Source organism: Acipenser ruthenus, unplaced genomic scaffold, assembly GCF_902713425.1.
Source record: "Acipenser ruthenus unplaced genomic scaffold, fAciRut3.2 maternal haplotype, whole genome shotgun sequence".
Taxonomy (NCBI): Eukaryota; Metazoa; Chordata; class Actinopteri; order Acipenseriformes; family Acipenseridae; genus Acipenser; species Acipenser ruthenus.
In genome coordinates this window covers 31400-39001 of record NW_026708698.1, presented here as the reverse complement: position 1 = coordinate 39001, position 7602 = coordinate 31400, and the positions used below count along the sequence as shown (strand labels likewise).

The 7602-nt window shown below is 42.6% G+C and overlaps 1 pseudogene; it reads left to right on the top strand.

Moving 5' to 3' along the window:
• Positions 1 to 42: 42 nt before the first annotated feature.
• Positions 43 to 187, top strand: LOC131735435 (small nucleolar RNA U3; annotated as a pseudogene).
• Positions 188 to 7602: the final 7415 nt, after the last annotated feature.

Genomic DNA, 7602 nt, shown 5'->3' with positions numbered 1-7602 from the left:
GCAGATAGCAGAGAATGCGTTTTTAAAGTGTTTGGACTCGCTATCCACGAGGAAGAGTGAGAGTGTTCGTTTTTGAGGCATGAAGGAGACAGCGAGTGTTGTTTTTGGCCAACTGCTCGCTGTTATTGATGACCGCTCCAGTGTTCCTTAGGGGGCTGGAGGAAGCGGACGGACGTGTCTGAGTGGGTATCTTACCAAAAGGTTACAAAAGCACGAACTCACAGTTGCAAAGCACTGCTGCTTTTCGATGATTGACTAAAACTATCAATCTGACTGAAAACACGGATCACATTAATTGTGATCCAGGTTTGATACCAGTTAGGGCTTACATGACAGGTATTGTGTATAGACAATGTCATATACACAGAAATGAACATGGACAGTGTTTTTTTAAGGGCTGACTCATGTTAAATGTTCGAGAGATCTAGGTGTACTGGACAAATATACTGGATTTTTTCCATGTCGTCATTGTGCCGCCTGTGATAACACAGTGTAACAATTTTTGTTTTTTTTTTTGTTCTCCTGGGTAGTAAGTGTTATTTCCTAATTTGCTTATGCCTCAAAAGTATAGAAAATAGGCTATTATATCCCCACAAACTTGTTGCTTTTGACCATCAGCATCTCTGTTGTTTCGCCCTGGACGGTACGTATTATGGAGAAATTGAAATCAGCAAGTTCGGATCCACCACCAAACGATTTCCAGTGGTATTCAGCTTTGCGGTTGTGAGGATGTACGTGAGGGGGTTGTTGTCCGTATAGACAGTGAAGAACGAGTGCATGGAACAAGTAGGTCCCGGAATCGTTCGCAGAATTGCCCACTTAGAGCCAGAAACTCTAACTTCCCGGAATGCATGCAATAATTCTTCTCTCGCTGGAGTCAGAGTTCTGGAGCCGTATGCTATCACCACCATCTTCCCCTGCTGCCCGATGGTACAAATACTGCACCTAGTCTCTTCTTGCGAGGCATCACAGTGGAGCACATAAGGTTGCATAAAATCAGGATACCCTAACACCCGTTGGGCTGGATAAACAATCAATCAAGTGGTTCAGGACCTCCTGATGTTCATTAGTCCACTTGATGGGGTGTTCTTCAGGCTAGAGACTTGTCCTGGCTTCTCTGCTGACGCTCGCTTCTGTCTCAGAGGTGCTCCTGATGCTGTGTGCCTCGGCTCTACCACTGTCTTTGCATCCGTTGACACTGATAGCAACTCGTATAAAAGGCTTGGCACGACGAGAAAAAATTCTGGATATAAGGACGATAGTAAGACACAAAGCCTAGTATTTTCCTCAGTTCTCCAACTGTGGTGGGGCGGGCCTTCTCCTTCATTGCCTGCACAGGTGCAATTTCAGCTGGGTCCATGGTGTAACCCCTCCTCAGACACAATCTTCCCCAGCGGTACCCTTCACCTTGCGACGAAACACCTCACATTTCTGGGCCGTAAGCTTGATCCCGTGTTGCTAGTACCTACAGGCGAAGAACTGTCTGGACATGTCTCACGTGTTCTTCAAAGGATTTACTGTGCACTAAGTTATCATCCAGGTAAGGTTGGCATATCTCATCTCTGAGTCCTACTAAGCACTCTTCCATATTTCGTTGAAACTCTGCTGGCGCTGAACTAAGTCCGAACGGAATCCGCACCCATTTCGTACAAACCCCCAAGGTGTGATGAAAAGCAGTGAGGAGGGCGCTTTCTTCATCCAGTAATCCCTGGTGGTACGCCTTCCCTTGATCCAGGACAGAGAACCAGGAACTGCCCGCTGAGACTATCCACCAGGTCTTGTATCCGTGGGATTGGGTGTCTGTCGGGGAATGACTTGCGGTTCAGTTCCCCTGTAGTCGCAGCACCAGTCTGAGCCCTCCATCCTTCTTTCTGACGCATAACACTGGAGAAGAGTATGAAGACCCAGCCCCTGTTTAGTAGGTCCTGCAAATACTCCTTGACCTCCCGATGCAGCGGCTTTGGAATGGAAACATATGTTTTCTGTACAGGTGATGTATCTTTTAAATTAATGTGCATTTTCAATGACGGAATGCATCCTATATCCTGGTCATCCTCGTGCAAATGCCTTACACTCTTCCCTCAGCATCTTTTCACCATGACTTGTTGCTCTTTCTGTTAGGTGGTTCAGTTCCACTGGAGGATCCCAACACTCAACAGGCTTGCTCTCTGTTAGCATCATTTACTGCTTCCCCTAGCCTAAGCTCTTCAAGCTTCCTCCCTAGGTGGTGGGTGGTGCTCTCCTTGAGTTGTCTGGTTCTGAATTTCCCTATCCGGAAGGCTGGGTTTCACTTCTATTGGTCTCATTGGAGCTGGATAGACTGTTTTCACCGACTGTAAATGTCCCAGTACTGTTCGCACCTTATCCAGAACAATGTTGTGACTGGTGTTATTTGTAATCGGGATTGCAGTCCTGGAGGAGTTCCCCCTTGAGAGTGTCACTATCATCTCATTGATGCTCAACTCCTTCGGGCCAATGGAGTTTTTCATCAGGGACAAAACAACATCACCTGCTCTTGGTTCAGATTCCCAGCATGTGTGTGACCATGGACTGTAGTCAGCTGACCCGCTGGAAGGACAACGCTTTTCTTTCCAGTCTTCACAATGCCAGCTCCACTGCTAAGGCTTCTCCCATTTGGGATAATGTGTAACAAGGTCTTTGCTTGCTTCAGACCTCAATGAGAACGCTGCAGCTGCCATGCTGATAGCTTCTTCTGAAAACATATCCTGGTGCTCCAAGGTGTTGATTTACCACTGTTTCGATGACGTTGTATCCAATGATTGGCTATTCTGCCACGTTGGGGTCAGTGGACACAAGTATCGGCACTTTGAGCCTTGCATCAGGATTGCTGTCCTGTTTTAGACGGAAGCCTCACCTCAATCCAACCAGAAAAAGGAATCTCTGTCTGATTGACTGCAAATCCCCTCAATGTCCCAGGACCCCAGCAGTTCTTCTATTGACCTGATGTTCGAGTGGGAAGATACTTCTTTCTCCATACTTCATTGATCATAACTGGCTTGGGCGCCTGTATCCCATAAAGCAGATATTGACACACCCGTCCAGTTCACACTGCACTATAACACCTATTCCCAATTAAGTTCAGGAGCTTTGCTTCATGTTTACGGATTAAGGTAAGTGACTGTCGACTGAATCACATAATTTCCAACTGATCTGTTCATCTGCTGAACCCTCTTCCGCCTGTTCTATTGTATTAACACAAAAGGCTGGTGCTGGTTACACTTCTGGCCTGGTCTCTTAGTGATGCTAGTCTTTGTCAAACATCTGTTACTTTGTTGGGGACACTGTGTTCTGGGTTACTGTGGGTCCTCAGCAATAACCCTTCGCCATTTCCCTGCGGCTCCTCTTGGTGACTGGCACCCCTCTGGTAAAATGTCCTGACTGGCCACATCGGTAGCAGTGCCGGCAGGACTCCCCTGCCCCATCGGCGATGCATGCTCTACAGCCTTTAGGTCGTGTTCTTTGCTGGGTTCCTGTCGGCCTCTCACTGTGGTGGCTTGTAACTGTTCTCCCATTGAGGTCACAAGCATCTTCCTCAGTTCTGCCATTTCAGTTCTCAACTCTTGTACCATCTCTCTGGTGTCTGATTCTGCTCCCTCCTTTTCATATGTTCTTCTCTTTTGTCCCTTCTCTTCCAGAGGCGTTGCAGGTCCCATGTGCTCATCTGGTTCTACCTGAGCCTGCTGCTCTTCGCTTTGCTCGTGTGTCGTGCTGAGCCATGTTGGCATTTACCTTGACTTCAGCTTGAAACTCATTAGCTCGAGATGTTTTTACAACAGCATTTTTCTTCATTTTCTGTTGTCTCTCGGTCTCTAAACTGGCAGCTTCATTTAACTTTTCGATCAGAACTTCGTCTGCAACATCAGGAATTTCCAGGTAGGACTTGATCTCAAACTTGAGGGAGTCATTGAGTAATCCAGTTCCAACTGATCTCAAAAACTTGCGTCGCACAAGATCAGCATCATACTGTTCTTCGGCTCCTCTTTCAGCAGACGCAACCAATAGCTTGTCCTTCAACTCAATAGCCCTGAAGAGAAAGTTCTGAGCAGACTCACGTGGTTCTTGAGTGATGCTGACCAGCTTATGATATAGATCCGATGCATTTTCTGCTTTAAAGTGGCTTTTTAAAATAATTTTTGGTTTGGAGAGGGTCAAATCAGTTTGAATCTCCAACATGTTTCTTAAACTCAAACCTGGACAGATGGCCTTGATAACTGCTTCAATGACTTCAGCCTCACTGTGACCTTTCTGGAGTCCTGCGTTGATCTGGTGCAGTAGGTTGGTAAGACAGTTTGTCTTTCTGTCCTCTCCTCGACCTATCTGTCCACAAATCCGAAACTCCCTTATCGTCACTTCCGGCACCTTAACTGGGTGAGCTATTGCCTTCTTCATCAGCCTTTGAACTCTTATCTACTTGTACTAAGCTTTTCACTCAATGTCTTAATTTCCTTTTCAATGGCTTCCTTAACCTCTGCTTGAGCCTTCTGCATTTGGAGGTATTGCTTCTTCAGCTCCTCTAGCTGTCTAAGCTCTCCTGCATTACTCTTGCTCGTCTGCCTTCTGCGGGAAGCTTCTCTACAAAGTCCAGAAGATCTTTAACAAACTGACATGCTTCTTCTTGATCCTGTTCTTCCTCAACAGCATCAAGCAACTCTTCCATCTTTTTAATTAAAAACCTTCGTGTTTTGCTTTTGGCAGTTTCATCAGATTCACTAATGCATTTGAGATATTTGCTTGGTTTCGAGCAATTGCTCCTTCGTTAACTTACGCCACAGCTGCACTTGCCTGGTCACAGCAACTGTTCCAAATCCATGTTGTCATTCATAGACTATATCCCTCTGCAGCGGTAACTGGAGGTTGACTCTCTGATCGTCTCTCTGAAGGAGTGGGTCTGTCTGCTGGATTTTATTTTTCGTCAGCTGGATCACTCCTCCTGGCTCTGGCTCGCCAAAATATGTAACACTTCTGACTCTCAGGCTGACCAGACTATGTTACACACTTAAAGAAAGAATTTCAGACACTCTAGTTCCAATGTGTCGGATGTATTCTGAAAAACAATGACAGAAAAGTTCTTAAGAACTTTACAGCAGCACACAGTTCTACAGCAATGCAATCACCCCAGTGTTACATTTGTAATGGCTAGACTAAGGTGCTTATCCTCAAAAATAATAAATGCTCTCCTAACATTTCTCAAAATAATAATAATAATAATAATCCTACTTTTCACTAATCTCCACCAATTATAATCAATATACCTATTGATTCCATTAGAAATGATTCATACTAAATCATACTTGCATATATTCAAAATAATAACATTTTCTTTTTACTGTACTTAGCATATTTAAATCATATCCCTGGTATTAAACATTTCCCCTTTAGCCATTAACAACGTAAGCAATGGCAAAATCCTATAATTATAAAGTCTAATTTATATCTGACCGTATACAATACACACATGCATATAGTAATAGTATTGTGTGTATTAGCACTCAGTTTTAAACATTCTATTTCAATCATTGTTTCTTACACCTTTCTTAATATCAATAACGTTTTCCCCCCTTAATACAGCTTCTTTAATTAAACAGAAAATTCCCATTAACTCCCTTTATAGTTATTTCTCGTTTACTTTACTTTCACATCGCGTATTTCAATAAACCAAAAATAATATAAAACTAGTCATCCTTAATACAGTAGATTTCCGTTTTTCCTAATCATACTCTGATATACCTTATATATCATCCTTACACTATCTCTAATAGTTTAAATCCTGTCTTTTCCAAATATATACCCATATTAAATATAAACGGACATTTTGTACTTCCACCACGTTGTCTACATATCGTCTAGAGGGCTTGTATTTCGCATTTGTTTAATATCGTATTTATCGTTTTTTATGACAGTTACGCATTTATGATATCGAATAACAATCCATATCTAAACACACTTCTGTAATGTAGATTTAAGTTAGCAGCTTACCTGAAAAACAATAACATAAAAGTTCTTAAGAACTTTACAGCAGCACACAGTTCTACAGCAATGCAATCACCCCCAATGTTTCATTTGTAATGGCTAGACTAAGGTGCTTATACTCAAATACTGTGTGAAGGTAATACTATCGCACTCTAGTGTCTGGAAGCTGTAACTACATCAGTTGGTACCCTTACAATTACAAATGAAAAGACTGAAAAGTCCTTTGTTTCTTGAATTTTGTTTATGGGGTGTCCTTATTTTATCTAATCCCAAATTCCCATGTGCCACAGGAAGGAAAGTCTTATGTAATCCATTATGGCAGCAAAATTTACGTCGTTTTGTTAGCTACAATGGAAACCAAATACTTACGATTTAATTTTGATACAGAACTGTGGTCATGTGCAATCTGTTTTCATTATGATAATAAAGCTACAGTTCAGTGGATTATATTTGGAATTTTTTTTTCTCAAATAAGACCATAAATTAATAGGGCAGCAGTGTGGAGTAGTGGTTAGGCGCTCTGGACTCTTGACCAGAGGGTTGTGGGTTCAATCTCCAGTGGGGGACACTTGCTGTTGTACCCTTGAGCAAGGTACTTTACCTAGATTGCTCCAGTAAAAACCCAACTGTATAAATGGGTAAATTGTATGTAAAAAATAATGTGATATCTGTATAATGTAAAATAATGTATAATGTGATATGTTGTAACAATTGTAAGTCGCCCTGGATAAGGGCGTCTGCTAAGAAATAAATAATAATAATAATAATAATAGCTCAGTTGGTTCCACAAGACAGCGCGGGCTAGCTCAGCCGGTAAAGCATAAGACTCTTAATCTCAGGGTCGTGGGTTCAACCCCGACGTTGGGCATCCCTTTTTAAATACAAATTGAAGATGTTTCTTTGAAGCAGTGGAGCAATGTCTGATTCTGTTCACATTGTATAAAAGTATTGCAATAAAATTACTTATTGGTCATTGTCATATAGCAATTGCTATTGTAAAATGCGTGCATCGTTTATAGCTATAACAATATTGACATAAAATAATCTTACTTTTTTGGGTTGGCTTCAATCCGTCTCTTCTCAATTGTCATTACATCTTTCATGGAGCAACAGTTGGTATGTAGCAACAGTTGGTATGTGCATAATAAACCCCAATCGGGCCTTGATACAAGACAACCCTAGTCTGTGCTGAAATAAATAATGCGGTTTTCTACTGTAACAAACGCAGCTTGTCAGGATTCTATTACGGTGTTTCCGAGCTGTTGAACGTTTCTTATAATACACAGGTTTACTGGATTGACAAAAAGGCGATTGACAAAAACCACCAAACTTTCGGGTAATAGCCGAACGCGCTAACCGATTGCGCCACAGCGACCAAAACTGTGAGCCGTCCAAAGCATATGGGAGTGATGAGCAAGGCGAGATGCTGCAGAACGTGATCGAGGGAGCAGAACTCAGCTGAACCTGAGACCACATCTAAGAAGAAAGCAACACGGGGGCAGGAAAGTCTATGTAATCCATTATGGCAGCACAAAATACGTCGTTTTGTTAGATAACAACTGAGAGCCCAACAGAGCAGTGTGTGTAAATAGCTACAATGAAAACAACATA